This window comes from Xenopus laevis, chromosome 4L (genome assembly GCF_017654675.1).
Source record: "Xenopus laevis strain J_2021 chromosome 4L, Xenopus_laevis_v10.1, whole genome shotgun sequence".
Lineage (NCBI taxonomy): Eukaryota > Metazoa > Chordata > Amphibia > Anura > Pipidae > Xenopus > Xenopus laevis.
In genome coordinates this window covers 30,098,634-30,114,703 of record NC_054377.1, presented here as the reverse complement: position 1 = coordinate 30,114,703, position 16,070 = coordinate 30,098,634, and the positions used below count along the sequence as shown (strand labels likewise).

At 40.7% G+C, this 16,070-nt stretch overlaps 1 protein-coding gene across 1 annotated transcript in view; it reads left to right on the top strand.

The window, feature by feature from the left end:
• Positions 1–9,377: 9,377 nt before the first annotated feature.
• The window catches only part of LOC108713626 (probable serine/threonine-protein kinase DDB_G0277449), a 34,710-nt gene continuing 28,017 nt past the window's right edge, over positions 9,378–16,070 (top strand). The window contains exons 1-2 of the mRNA XM_041591028.1: positions 9,378–9,553; positions 11,548–11,632. The gene's annotated coding sequence lies outside the window, so the exon portion shown is untranslated. The remainder of the gene's footprint in view (positions 9,554–11,547; positions 11,633–16,070) is intronic.

The following is a 16,070-nucleotide window of genomic DNA, read 5'->3' as shown; positions in this document are numbered from 1 at the left end:
ACAGGTGCAGATAAGGTGCAAATAAGATACTTTGTAACAATTTTGAGACACAAAAAACAGTTTAGATAAGGAGAATTATTTTCAAACTTTCATAACCTGCCAAATTTTGTAAAATGGTGATTAGGGGGTGTGGCAAAAGAAAGGGGCATGGTCAAAAAAAAAAATCGATGCACCACGTGCGAAAAATTTTTTGTCCATCTTTTTACTTCCAAATGTTGGGAGGTATGCAAAAAAAGGTTATATATATATATATATATATATATATATATATATATATATATATATATATATATATATATATATATATATATACAAAGTAAACATTTATGGCACCGCGCCGGTGTTCGTTCCATCCATCCATTGGGGGGCCCACTGGGTTACAAACTTCTGGGGCCCCCCACATGCATGCACAAATGGTGCGGCGGGAATGCGCGAACAGTGAGGCACGCACATGCATGGGGGGCCCTGGAAGTTTGTAACCTGGTGGGCCCCCCAATGGATGGATAATCTTTCCCTGGATAAAGTCAGGTTGAACTAACACTAATGAATGTAAAAAGGATCAGAAAAAGTAAATTTAAAGTTCTGAAAGTTCCTGGAGAGGGAAAGGCGCTACAAGGTCCCAGATACATCTGTGTGTGAAAAGTCAGGAGAGAACCCCAGTGGCAGGAAAAAAGCACACTCTTGTAGGGGCCTCTATGGGTTAATCTGCCCTGCAGCTTTAAGGCCCCCACCTTTTTCTTAGAGTGATCTGCCAGGAGAGGTGTGACAGCTTCCTGCTACACTGCACTATAGTGTGTGTAAGGAGTGGCATCTTCCTCTTTCGCCTCTGGATGCTGATCCAGCTGGTTGTGCTCAGAAGAAGGCATGTGTCCAAGTCGGGGACCAGGAAACCCCATGAATGAGGAATAGATATACTAGGGCAGACTTGTCATAGTCTCTCTTGGAGAGAAAAGCAGAGAGGTTAGAGAGAAAGAGCAGTTCTGAGCTCTGAGTTTCTGAGTGATAGATTGTATCTCTCCCAGGCCATATTGCCTGTAGTATAGGGATCAGGAGAGAGTGATTGCCCTGAGGTTGATCCAGAGACCACTACTGGAATATGTCGCAGAGGTGAAGTGGGATATCTGCCAAGTCTGTCCCCAGGGAGTGTCAGCCTGTGTCTGCTCTAGGTGAGCCTGCCTGCAGATCTGTGTGAAGTCTCTATATGCTGTTGCCTCAACTCCTACGTGAGTAGAAACCTGATGTCACTTTCCTTGTGCATAGTAATAAACCTTGTTCCTGTTTTATTAAGAACCTCCTGGCGGCCAAGCTTTTTGTTATTGCACAGTAGCCTGTGGGAGTTGTAGTTACACTACACCACACCTTTACTCTTCCATATAGCAAAGGCCCTAACCTGAAGTGTTAGTCACGTGTAACCCATGCTCTATTGCACTAGCTGGTGAATTAACCCCGTATGGCCCAAATAGGTGTTACACTCTATTTAGGGTGTTGTTAGGGCTCTGAATAGCAAAGTGTGCTCTTCTCAGGGCAGGGAAAGCCAAAGGGAGTCCTTCTCAGGACTCTGAAGAAACTGCCACATAATTAGGGATAAAAACCATCTGATATATAAAGTTGCTACTGACTGGCATTCTGTATGTATCACGGTTATTTAAAGGTACAGTGCAAATAAACCCATGAACCTTTCCACCATGTGTGTGATTGCGAATCTAGGAAGTTTCCAGGGTGGTGTATTACAACCCAGTCTGCCCTGACCCTGGGCAGAGGCACGCCAGAACATAGTGTACCTTCTCTCCTTTGTAGCCGAGACACAGGACTCCTGTAGCACCACGAAGAAGAAAATCAGTACTAGATTTCCTGCAGTAGCAGAATAGGGCTAAAATGTATTTCCAAACTACTAAAACACAAAGCTGTGCAAAATTTGCAATTTGTTTTTATACGTAAGGCCCTACCTGTCAGTGCAGGACGTATGGGGTTAAGTTCTCCTCTCTGGAGGCAGGACAAACAATAATTGAATCTTTAGACTCCTCCTCTTCCTGTGTCTCCTGTATCGCCAGTTTTTTGTGTGTCCTGCTCAGAGGTGGACACTTCCAACTTTCCTCTTCAACAGACATTATGATTTTTACCTAGCGAGCTTTGTCTAAGGTGAGCCCCCTCTCTAGGTTGAGCGCTCCCTTTGTATTGTATGCATGAGCCCTGTTTTTTTCTTTATTACTGAGCCCCTTCCATCGTATGGTTTTGGTGCTGCTCCGCTGTTTTACTGCGTTATTCCCCGTTTACTGTGAGCCCCCCCTCCCTCCCAGGGTGGGCTGTGTGTGCTCCTTTAGCTATTTTATTATTTATATATTCAGGGGAACATTTCAGGATGACCGGAGGTTTTACCCCCCTTTCACTCCGCAAAGGCACTTAGCTTTCTCCCTTCTGGGGGACCTGACATATGTCACCTCTGTGCCAGCGTTTCTGCTTGCGCAGAGAACTCCGACTCCTCACACGCTCCAGACAGAGCCTGTACAGGTGCAGGAGATGGCAGACTGTTCCGGTGAGCGCCAAATCAACTGGCGCAACGGATGACGTCACCGCTAGAGGCGGTCTGGAACTACAGCCTCCACGCGCTTCTCTCTGCAGCGCATTGATGACGTCAGCACAAGTAATCGCACACTTTTCTCTGCAGCTCCAAGAGTGACACAAGTTAAGTACAAGTACTTTACCCTGTTTTTCAAAGTCGGGTTTCAATTATGGCACACTCCATGGAACTAGCAGATCTCATTGAAGATCTTTCAGAGCCAGTAGCCTTTCCTAAGAAGTCGTCTAGAACAACTAGGAAAAGACTTAAAAAGACAGCACATGTTCCATCACCATCTCCACCCAAACTATCTAAAATGGTTCCATTACACCAACACTCTGACTCAGACATTGCGATGCAACAATCCAAGTACATCCTTAGTACATGCTGTTCAGGACACATCAGATAAGGAGTTTAATCCACAATTTTCTCCTGGTCCTGTTAGCCCTGCAGCTATTTCACCACAGCAACAACCAGATTTTAATTTACCTGGAGTTTCAGCCCCTGCTAATCCTGTCATCAGCAGTTTTCTCATTTTATGGGGTGGTTACAGACACATATTAATGCTTCTGTACAGCAAGCTGTATCCGCTCATCCTCAAACTACCACTAAGCCAAAAACAAAGGCTAAGCTTTCACAGAAATTTCCATCCAGTTCTTCTGATACTTCATCAGATAAGGATTCCCGGAACAGCTATTCTTCTGATTATGATGATTCAGACTCAGACGCTGTTTCCACTCATAAACAAGCAGAGGACATTAAGCTTCTTCATAAATACATTTGTGACTTTTTAGAAATCACGGAAGCACAACCACAACTTTCCAAGGTCGACAAAGTCCTTGGCAATACTCCCAAAAAGACCAGATCCTTTCCTAAAAGCAAATCTGTCACTCAGACTATTTCCAACGAATGGTCTGACCCAGACAAGCGGAATAATATTTCTCAAAAATTTTATGTCAAATTTCCCATTGCAGAGGAACACAAGCAATGCTGAGACAAATCTCCTAAAGTTGATTTGGCTATTGTATGTTTATCCAAAAATACTACTCTTCCCGTGGAAGATGCGGGATCATTTAGCGATCCTATGGATAAAAAAATGGAATCTGCCCTCAAATGGGATTTTCTCCATTCTGCAGCTATTATACAGCCTTGGCTTCCTTTAGTGTAGCTTGCACCGCTAAGTATTGGTGCCAAGAAGTAAAACACCCTTCTGCACACACTGCTACTGCAGCCATAATAGACAAACTCAGCCTAGCCTTGTCCTTCCTCAGCGATGCTTCTTTAGAAATCACTAAGATGCCAGCCAAATCCTCGGCAGCTGCTATTGCTGCAAGAAGAGCACTTTGGCTTCGACAGTGGTCAGGGGACGCAGCATGAAAGAATAGGTTCGTCTCTTTAAAATTTGAAGGTCAACAACTTTTTGGCCCTGAACTAAAAAAGATCATCTCAGAAGTCACGGGAGGCAAAGGAGCCTTCCTCCCTCAAGGCAAGAGACCACAGAGAGATTCCCATAAACACAACTATCATCACCGTTCTTGGGGCTCTTTCAATAGACAATCTAGTAGAGGCAGACCCTCTACACAGCAGGTTCCTAATAGGAGGTTCAAATCCTGGCAGAAGCAGTCTAAGGTCCCTAGGAAAGGTGGGCCATCAAAAAGTCAGGATTCCTGACTCTCTCTGCCTTCCCAACACATACAAACAATAGGAGGCAGACTAAAAGATTTTTCACACATTTGGCAGGAATCAATTCCAGATTCTTGGATACTAAGGACTGTCTCTCTAGGTCACAAGATATTTTTCAACAAATTCCCACCACATCACAGATTCGTTCCTTCAAAGCCTCCTTCAGACCTCGTCAAAGAGTTAGCGATGTCCAATATCGTACAAGATCTGCTACAAAAAAAGGGTCATTGCTCCAGTCCCTGTCAAGGAACAGTTTAACGGTTTTTATTTAAATCTGTTTCATGTACCAAAAAAAGATGGCGGGTTTCGTCCCATCCTCAACCTACACTCTCTCAACAAGTTTATCAAGTACCAACACTTCAAGATGGAGACAATTCGATCTATAACAACTTCTATTCCACCGGCGGCCTTTATGACCAAAGTAGATCTGAAGGACACTTAACTGCACATTCCCATTTACCAGGATCATTACAAACACCTGCGTTTCTATGTACATCAGCAACATTACCAATTTCAGGCCATGCCGTTTGGCCTCACCTCTGCCCCACAGATATTCACCAAGGTCCTCGGGGCTCTGATCGCTACAATCCGCCACCAGGGTGTTCATATCTTTCTATACTTGGACGATATTTTAATTTACGCGGACACTGCAGAACAAGCAACAAAAGCGACTCAGCTATGTATTCGACATCTCACAAGACACGGATCATTAACTATCAAAAGAGTATCATTTGCCCCAGTCAAAATCTTCCTTTCATGGGCATGATAGTAGACTCCAGGCTACTCTTCTCTGTCAGTCGAAACAACAACTGCCTTTGATGCCCTCAGAATGTTATGTCTAATGGCATCCACGATAGATGCAGTACCATTTGCCAAGTTCCACATGAGGCCTCTTCAAAGAGAATTTCTTCGTCAATGGAAAGGAGATCATCAGGATCTTTCCGAACCAATTCTTCTCTCTCTCTCCAACTGTGCATACCAGTTTAAGTTGGTGGTCACTACACCACAACTCAGCTAAGGGCAGGCCTTGGCAATTACCTCCACCCCTGGTCATTACCACGGATGTGAGTCTAAGAGGGTGGGGAGCAACCTACCAACATCACAGCTGCCAGGGTCTATGGAGCCAACAAGAACAGAAACTCCATATCAACATTCTAGAGATTCGGGCCATTTTCAACGCTCTACTCCACTGGGCTCCATTCTGTCAGTCAGCTCATGTCCGGATCCAGTCGGACAACTGCACAGCTGTTGCCTACCTCAACAAACGGGGGCACGAGAAGTGCAGCAGCAATGGCGGAAATTGCAAAGATTATTCTTTGGACCGAGTCCTACTCCGTACATCTCGCTGCAATTTACATTCCTGGACTGCTGAATTGGCAGGCCGACTATCTCAGCCGCAACACTCTAGACCCGGGAGAGTGGAAACTCAAAGCTTACATATTTCAAATGTTAACAGACAGATGGGGAACGCCATGTGTGGACGTCACGGCGTCCAGACACAACAATCAACTCACAAGGTTCTTCTCCAAGATCAGGGATCCAATTGCAGAGGCTGTAGACGCGCTTGCTACACCCTGGTCATTCAAAATGGCCTACGCCTTTCCGCCCATTCCTATGTTACAGAGGATCCTCACCAAAATCCGTCAAGAGAGAATTCTGACAATTCTGGTGGCACCAGCATGGCCTGCACAGACATGGTTCGCAGACATAATTTTCATGTTAGGGGATCAACCTCTCCAATTACATGCACTGCCGGATATTCTGACTCAAGGTCCTTCATGGTACCCTGACGTACACAAACTGCATTTGACGGAATTTCTTTTGAATCCAGTATCTGGGAAAACAAAGGTTTTTCAGCCCCAATTGTATCCACTCTGCTAGCTGCAAGACGTTCATCCACAGCTAAGGCCTACCACAGAGTTTGGCGTGTTTTCCTTTCTTGGTGCGAAGCACACAGCATTCTATGGGACAGTTGTCACTCTCCTCAAATTCTACGATTTCTGCAGAATGGTTTTGACATGAAACTTAGCATAAATTCTCTTAAGGTTCAGACATCTGCTCTATCAGCTCTTTTTCACATTCAGTGGGCACTTCTGCCAGAAGTGAAGTTATTCTTTCAAGGCCTATATAGACTTAGACCACCATCCAAGCGGCCAGTCCCTCAGTGGGATTTCAACCTAGTCTTAAACTCACTTCAAGGACCTCCATTTGAGCCTTTAGAGTCCATAGAGTTAAAATTTCTCACTCTCAAGGTGGTGTTTCTTCTAGCCATAGCTTCAGCTCGGAGGGTTCCAGTGTTGGCTTCACTCTCTTGCAGACCTCCATGGTTAAAGTTTCACCCAGACAAAGCAGTGCTTCGTACAAATCCAGCATTTCTTCCAAAGATGGTTTCGGATTTTCATGTCAACCAAGACATTGTAATTCCTGTCCTTCATTCGCTAAATTCAGAGCATTCCAAAGATGAGGTTTCCATCCTAGATCTGGTTAGAGCATTAAGGACATTAATCAGACCAAGTCTATTAGACAGTCAGATGCCCTTTTTGTCCTTCATGGGGGAAACAGAGTGGGGTTTCCAGCTTCTAAACGTTCTATTGCTAGATGGCTTGTCACTACCATTTCAGAGGCTTATACCAGAGCTGGTCTACGTCCTCCGATACAAATTACTGCCCATTCCACTAGGAAAGTCAGTACTTCATGGGCTTTTCATCAAGATGCTTCTTTGGAAGAGATTTGTAAAGCAGCCACCTGGTCATCCTGACATACTTTTTCAAAATTCTACAAGTTTGATGTTTTTAATTCCAGTCATTTAGAGTGTGGCAGGAAGGTGCTACAAGCAGCAGTAGCACATAGTTAGCTTCATTCAAGTTATTTTTTTCTCTACGGTTTCCAGTTCTTTAGTTTTGCCCTACCCTTTTTTTTTTGGATGACTTTGGGACATCCCCATACATCCTGCACTGACAGGTAGGGCCGTACGCATCAAAGCAGATTTTCTTACCTGATAAATCTCTTTTGCGTAGGCCGGTACTGTCAGTGCAGCATCCCGCCCTTTTTGTTTTTGGTGGGGTGCCGGTTGCTGCCATGCCTGAGTTAGTTAGGGAGTTAGTCTCTCTCTATGTTGTGTGTCTCCATTCACAGACTTTAAAAGAAACTGGGGATACAGGAGACACAGGAAGAGGAGGAGTCTAAAGATTCAATTATTGTTTGTCCTGCCTCCAGAGAGGAGAACTTAACCCCATAAATCCTGCACTGGCAGTACGGGCCTACGCAAAAGAGATTTATCAGGTAAGAAAATCTGCTTATTTCTAAAAATATCCTCAGAGTTTTTATTTTATAGCACTTTCTTTCATACATTAACTGAACTGAAATATGAATTGCCAGCTAGATACCCAGTAAGTTTGGGTTATGTTCAACCCGAAAGGAAAACAGTGCAGTCCAAACGTGTTCAAGAACAATGAAATCAAATCACTAAAATCAAAAGTAATAATAATGTATTATGGCATAGTAAGATTAATGGTCAAAATCTCAGCTCCACTGTACAAGAAAGTTTTCTTCACCTAATTCTGCCCCTGTTAAAAAAGCAGTTACACCAATATATGATAATAATGTGCTGTTACCTTGCACTGGTAAACAAATTGTGTTTGACAGAGAAGCACTATTTTAGTTTATATACATAAGCTGCTGTGTAGCCATGGGAGCAACCATCCATCCATCTGCTCCTGCTTGCTGAAAACTGCAATGGCCTGGGGTACCTGTGTATAAACACCACAGAGTAAACTTGATCTGCTTCCCCCTTCTTTGCGTAGTAAAGTGAAATGCCACACTTAAAGCAAAGGCTGTCTTCTTCACTTCTTCTTCACACGTGCGTCTGCTAGCCAGGGCCGCTGAAGAATGAAAATGTGGAAGAAAATGATCACTCCATGTTGCTCCTACAGAAGTAGCCCAGGTTGATGAACCAGCTCAGGGTATCAGGTAAGCAATTGTAATCAATAGGGATTGCCTAACATTTTGCATGCCCCAGGGATTATAACTTTACTTTTCCTGTATATTATGTGAGCTATTGTATCTTGCTGAAAGATGTGTATGAATGCAAATTTCTCTCACTCAAATTTTATCCTTTCACACACATCTTTTTCCTTATTACTCAACATTTTTTGTTAACATAATGCAATCTTGCTACAGTTGTTACAAAATAAGATTGACAGTTATTGACTTAAATGAGAACTAAACCCGAAAAATGAATATGGCTAAAAATGCCATATTTTATATACTGAACTTATTGCACCAGCCTAAAGTTTCAGCTTGTCAATAGCAGCAATGATCCAGGACTTCAAACTTGTCACAGGGGGTCACCATCTTGGAAAGTGTCCGCGACACTGAAATGCTCAGTGGGTTCGGAGCAGCTGTTGAGAAGCTAAGCTTAAAATGCATTAGCTTTAGGGCAGCATTATGGATTTCTGATAAATATGTAGTGTGCAGGTTGTACAAACTTTTCTTCCCCTCAATATATATAAAAGTAATGTAAATAATTGATTGTGATTGTAGATATTTTACTTTTCTTATGGATACTTCCAACCTCTGTATGGAAGCTTAGGGTGTCCTTAGGAACAAAAACCACAGCACAGAGCTAAAGCACAAAGGTTTGTTTTTTTAAATATTTCTTTTTATTTTAGGTACAGTAAGGGAGTGTTCAAAGTCCATGCAACATTGTTGAAGTATATTAAACAGTAGCAAGTCACTGCATCACATCTTTTTTGTTAAATACATAGAAGTATAAAGATTTCTTTATGCAGTAACATCATGTACATAAGTTTTAATAAGTTGCGAAAAATCCAGTAGATTTGGAAGAAATCCTGGTGAGCACCAAGAGGCAAATATTTATCTATGCAGAAACTACATTTGAGCTATTTTTGATGCAGAATAATATGGCATATATATGTTAAAATGGGTCTTAAGATAGTCCACAATAGTACTGTTATTGAAATAAAATCAGACATCTTCCTTAAATAATGCATACCCAATATATATTCACTGTATACTGATTTCAATGGTTAACTTGTGAAGTGCAGTATGCACTTCACAAGTCAACCAAAGAAACACAGATATATAATATTTTCCTCCATATCCCCAAAACAAAGATCTTCTATGCCTGAATTTGATCTATTTACAGGTGCCAGGGGTTCAATAACCAAGAACCTACTGACAACAGAAAACCCTTCCTAGCCTGAGAACTGCAGCTTAGCCTCCAACATCTGAAAAGAGGTCCCAGCGACAAATGATACTGGTGCATCACCTTCAGGCCTGGATTGGTAATATGTAGGTCATGACAATGGGCTGTTGTAAAATGACATAGAAAGTCTTTATTTAATGGACCTGTAGGGGTTTTTTTGGGCTCAAGTGTACTTGAAATGCCAGGTCTATATTGAATCACCTTGCTCTAAAAAGAAATGGGACAAGCCGTGACAACAGTGTTAGATGTTTTTGTGCTATACGAACAATTTACAGAGTGAGAGTGGGCACAAGGAATTTCTTTTCATTTGCACATTGTGGTCATTTTATGCAGTTTTAAAACCTGGGATATTTACAGGGGCAAGAAATTCGGGGAAACATTATGGAACTCTCCCTGGAAAGGAAAGCTGGCAACTATTACTTTAACAATGGCAAAATAGGTTAATTAATCTAAAATTCCAGATATAGTAAATCTACTTGTATGTGCAATTAAGACACAACTTCAGCAACATCAGATTAAGCTAGTGGCCCTTAAACTGGCCATAGACGCAAAGATCTGATCGTACGAATCGAGGATTCGTACGATTTTCGGAACGTGTGTGGAGAGTCCCGACATTTTTTCGTCCGGCGGAGATCGGTCGTTTGGTCGATCGGACAGGTTAGAAAATTTCTGTCGTGTATTGCCGATCATACGATTTTCAGTGGGAGACTGTCACTAGCTTTGGTTGGACATAGATATCGTACGATTGCTGTCAGGGGCAGAACATCTGTTCTTTTACTAATCTGACTGGTAAGACTTTGATCTGAATGGTTAGTGGCGGGTCGGGAGACGGGAAAGTCTGATCGTACGATGATTCGTACGATCGGATCTTTGCATCTATGGCCAGCTTTAGTTCAGGTTCAGTAGATTAATGTCTTAATCCTTTTATGTCTGTGTAACCCAACACTCGAACAGTTTCTTTCTGGACATTTTTTTCTCTTCGTTGATACAATAATTTATCTGCATAAATTCAGAAGGAAAACATGAATGTGTTCAAGTTGTTCTGGCACAAAAATCGTAGTAGAAACCCCTCTCACTTCACGGATGCTGCTCAGTATAAAAGAACAGATGGTGAGCCTGACAAAGAAGTGACTGTTAGAGACAAAGCGTTAGGAACAACTTACACATTGCTGATGTTTTCTTGAAATTTTTTCCCTATGTAGGCTGAAATAATAAAAAAGCCAAGTGTTTTGTCATCCCCATAACCACAGAATGGCAGAATGAGACAGATTGCAGTAATCTGCCCATGTATGATCACCTATAATGTGCCAACTTCTTATTAGGGTTTAGTTCATTTTATTAGAAAGCATTCTGGGGTAATTAAAAAAAATCAGATTCAAATGCAGAAGCTGTTAATATCAGTTATATAGCAGTTGTTTTCTCTTTTTGCATTGATTTTTGATGCTTAGCTAGTTTAGGGCAGGTAAAAATTTGAGACCACAGTCCCGGTTACCCTGCCTTCTCCAAGCTTTGTGGTATCCCAGGGATAGAAACAATCTAGGCAGTAGACAACGGAACAACTTCACCTTTTCTTATTTATTTTTCTCTCTATTATATCATGAGCAGATTGGTTAATCCATATATCCTAATTTTCTACTTGTCACAAATGATTTTTCTATATATTAATTTTAAATAATTGGGAACTTAATTGATTTACTATTTATTGCACTGCACTTTAGATTTATTGAAGTCAATTAATTCATCCTATTAATTTACAAGTAACTCTTGCCTGCACTTAACATATATATTAATTAATTGCTTTTTAATAATCACCGGAGGTAATTGACTATTAATTTGAACTATAATTGATTTGAGTCAATAAATTTCTAATTACTGAACTGCACTTTACTAACAGATTTAAGCAATACTTCGAATAGACTATCAACCAATTAGGTGAGATTATCGGTATTTGTTGTATAGTTAATTATCTATTTTCAAATTGCAGTGTTGATTAAATAGAAATATAGTAGTTTAAAATTGACCAGTTTGAAGCTATAACTTGATACAAGGGAGGTACTTTTCTCTCAATTTCTTTTTGCAGAGGCTAAGTCACCTCATTATTCTCTGCCTATGCCAGAAGGTACAAAGCTGCTAAAAGATGAGACTGTGGCAGTCCCTGAAGTCAGGTGAAAGCTTATGTATTCTAAAAATGATTTCTATTATTTCAGTTATTCACCTTTTAATAATCCGGGTTTTTTTACCTATAATTGTGGCCTTGTGTAATTGCGGTCACTGCTATGAATCAAACAAATCCAGTTGCACTCAAAGTGATACTGACACTAAAAAAAATACTTTTTAAAATATGAATGTACATTAAGGGGCAGATTTACTAAGCTTGAGTGAATTTTCGAAGTTACAAAAGTTCGAATTTCAAAGTAATTTTTTGGGTACTTCGACCATCGAATAAGCTACTACGACCTTCGACTTCAATTCGAACGATTCGAAGTAAAAATCATTCAACTATTCGACCATTCGATAATCGAAGTACTGTCTCTTTAAAAAAACGTTGACTTCAATACTTCGCCAACTGAAACCTGCTGAAGTGCTATGTTAGCCTATAGGGACCTGCCAGCAATTTTCTACGTTTATGGGTATCGAAGGAAAATTGTACGATCGTAAGATAAAATCGTTCGAATTGTACAATTCGAAGTATGATCGGAATACGGTCGTATGATCGTACTACGATCAGAATACGATTGTATGATGAATAAAATACTTCGAATTTGAATGACAGAGGATTCTATTCGATGGTCGAATTTTCCACTTCGAAATTCGACCCTTGATAAAACTGCCCCTAAAAGTTACCTATAGGTCATGTTGATAGTTTTTTGCTGAGAGGTTTGTTTTTGTCAATAATTGTTAGTTGAAGTTTCTAAATCCAACTGTTTTGCCAACCTGATTGTCCCATCTCAACTTGTTAAAGTTTCTTATGCTAACGGACTCCTGCTGCACAAATATGGAAGCCCCCTCATACAGAAACATGGGGCATCAAATGTAATGTAATATAAAAGCATTGTGCAAATACTTTATGGCAAAGTTATAAGTTGCTTTCAAAGGCAATATTATGATAGATGTTAAAAAGTTTAATTTCTGGTGTCAGTATCTCTTTAAGGTGCAAGTTAAGTCTATAAGTTTCAGAGTGGGAGTTGTATCACTTCCAGAGCTCATATTAAAAACAGTGTTTGCATCTGATTTACTAGGTGCAAGTCACTTGCAGGGGTATATTCATAAATAATCCCTAATAATCCTGTACCAAGTCATCGGCACACAATACCAGTCTAGAATACTTAAGACTTTGGGCCTTCAAGATAATTCGAAGCACTGTGCCTAAAACATGTTAAAAATTAATTTTTCTCAGTTTATCCAACCCACTCATTATTCATAGCAGTTCACACACCCCCATGTCTCTCAGCCCACTTCACAAAACACCTATACATAAATTTATGACAAGTTCTTATACCAAATGTACCCTTCCTTTGTGTTTTAAGGAGTACATGTATTAAATAGAGATTTGTAAAATGTAGCATTTACTCACAGATTATTTATATATTATTCAAAAAGATTTTCCCACTTTTTGAGCTGTGGGAAAAAAACATGCTGATTGTTAGCGACTGGGGTACAATGTAAAGCATTAAAGCATGACAATTTTAAAATCATATGGAATCATAGGAAAATCATGGCAAAACAGGAACAGATACTGCTGCTGCTTTGTCACATGTTCCACATGAAAAACAACAATGAATTATTATGATGATGGAATCTGAATTATTTGCTGTGTGCTTCATGTCTTCTGTTGGCACAAGAAAAGTAGAAGTAGCAGTATGATCAGCCTCAGTCATCCATCCTGTTATGATGTGCCATGTTCAGCTTGCACCATCTATAAAGTGTTAGGAGCTGTATAAAAAGGACAGGAGACTCAAACCTATTAATGCCCAGTACTGTACATTTGCCACATGTGTGAATATACATTCAGTGTTGCATTTAATTTTGTTTTCTAATGTGAAATGCAACATTAAGAGGCATATTTATCAAAATTTGAGATTAGAGCTCACCCACTTCATTCATTCATTCATTCATTCTTCACTTCATTCCTATGAGATTTTTAGAAATGTATTTATCAATGGGTGTTAGAGCTTGCCATTTGATATATTCCTAAAATTCCCATCGAAATGAATAGAAAGTAGATACATTTTCCTTTGGTGAACTCTAATCTCACATTTTGATAAATCTGTCCCTTAGTGTCTAACCCTGGTTGATGACCCCTTGGACTCATGACACACATAAGTACAATAATGTCCATCAGAAAATTTACACTATTAGTTAATGCCTGTATGGGGCCACTTAACTGAAGTACAAGAACACACAGGGGCATAAAATTATGCCACGTATTGCTTATTCTGGGGTGTGTTGCACTCTGCACCTTGTACCATATAAAAGCCCTATCCTAGCTACCTACCAGAAGTACAATGCTCCATTGCAGTCAATCCCTGCCACCACTCCATGATTTACACAAGTTAGGGGATAGGCGGGGGGTACCTACATGCCTCTACATGCCCGCACCTCCTGAATATAATGCTACTGAAGCATCCAGAGCCATATTCATGGAGGAGGATGCAGCAATTCTTCTAACATAGTAACAAGAATAACTCTGTATTCCCTTACTTGCTAAAAAGCCATCCAACCACCTTCTTAAAGCTATCTAATGTATCAGCCAGTACAACTGATTCAGGGAGAGAATTCCACATCTTCACAGATCTCACTGTAAAAAAACACTTCTGAATATTTGGGTGGAACCTCTTTTTTTCCAATCGGAATGGATGACCTTGTGTCAGCTGGAAAAACCTACTGGTAAATAAAGCATTAGAGAGATTATTATGTGATCCCCTTATATATTTATACATAGTTATCATATCACCCCTTAAGCGCCTCTTCTCTGGCGTGAACATCCCCAATTTGGCCAGTCTTTCCTCATAGCTAAGATTTTCCATACCTTTCACCAGCTTAGTTGCCCTTCCCTGTACCCTCTCTAATACAATAATGTCCTGTTTGAGTGATGGAGACCAAAACTGAACGGCATATTCTAGATGGGGCCTTACAAGTGCTCTATACAGTGGAAGAATGTTTTTTGTTTTTTTTCAGTTAAACTGCTAAACTAACTGTGGTGGTGCCATTCTAACACCTATATTAGGAAATCATTTCATCAGACCCAATATATTTTTAGCTCATGTATACTAAAGCAAATCATGAATGCAGTCATGAAACATATTGGCCTATTTCTCCTGAATGTGAGACTGCAAAAAGTGTTGACTTGCCTCTACCTGCCACTACAAGTACAAGGTATTTAAGGATGTAGGAATGCTTGCAAATCCTTTCTTAAAAAAAGTAGAAAGCTTGTACATGCAAAAGATCATTCTTATTTTCCTTTGCCACGCCTATGCTAGTGGATCACAGGTCTGTTCCCTGTCACTTTGACAGTGTAAAGGTAACCAAAGTCCTGCCCTGAGCAGCAGGGCCTCCATCAGGGGGGCTCAGGAGGGGACAGTTGTTCCGGCCAAGTAGTTTTAATGTTTAAAGGGGGCCCAGCTGTGCTGCACTTTCTGGATTAGCCGGGCCCCTCTTGAGCAGGATCCCTGACCATCAATCTTTTTTTTTAATGATCTATGGGCCCCCTGGCTACCAATGTTTATTTAATTCTTCTATGGGGCCCCTGTTTTGTTTTAACTTGTAGGGGGAACCCTGGCCACCAAAGATTTTTTTTTAAACTTGTAAGGGAGGCTCTGGCCACTAATGACTTGTTTTTAATATTTAAAGGGGGCCCTGGCCACCAATGAGTTGTTTGCCTTTATTTTGTGGTGGGCCAGCTCTATGGTGGGGTCTATGGTGGGATGGGTTGGGCCCAGGAAATTTTGTTGTACTGGGCCCTGTGATTTCTGATGGTGGCCCTGCCTCTGTGGTGGATGCTATCTTGTCTGTAGCATAGTCTGGGGTTTTCCCATAAAAATTTGAGAGCTTTAGTAACTGCCGCTTGCCTCATTTCACCATGTTATCTGGAGGCAAGTCTCCGGTGTGGAGTAGTAATTGAGTTGATTAGGTGTCCCAGTGAACAGGAGATGAAAGGAGGAGCTGCTACTACATCAAGGACCAAGTCCCACAACACCCAGACTTATTCTATATGTATATGTATGTCCAGTCTTGGCATGTAAGGACCAATACACAAACCACTGTGCCATCATATTTGTATCTGTATGTTATCCATCCACTTAGATTGTAAATTTATTATTATTATACTTATTATTTATTTTGCTTGTCCTCCTTGTGTGCTGTTCTTTATTTAAAAAATGTACAATGCTGTATATCCTTGTAGGTCCATATAAATGCAGTTATATATGTACAAACAATGCATAGAAAACACATCCAGTTTATTGGGCAAATAAGCCATTCCATACAGCAGTCAGCAGAGGACAGGGAATCAACGTCTAAAACAATTAGAACAAATGGTGAATATTATATATTAGAATGAAAGCATTTATCAATACCACAGAGTTGCAGAACTGCCACTGTCAA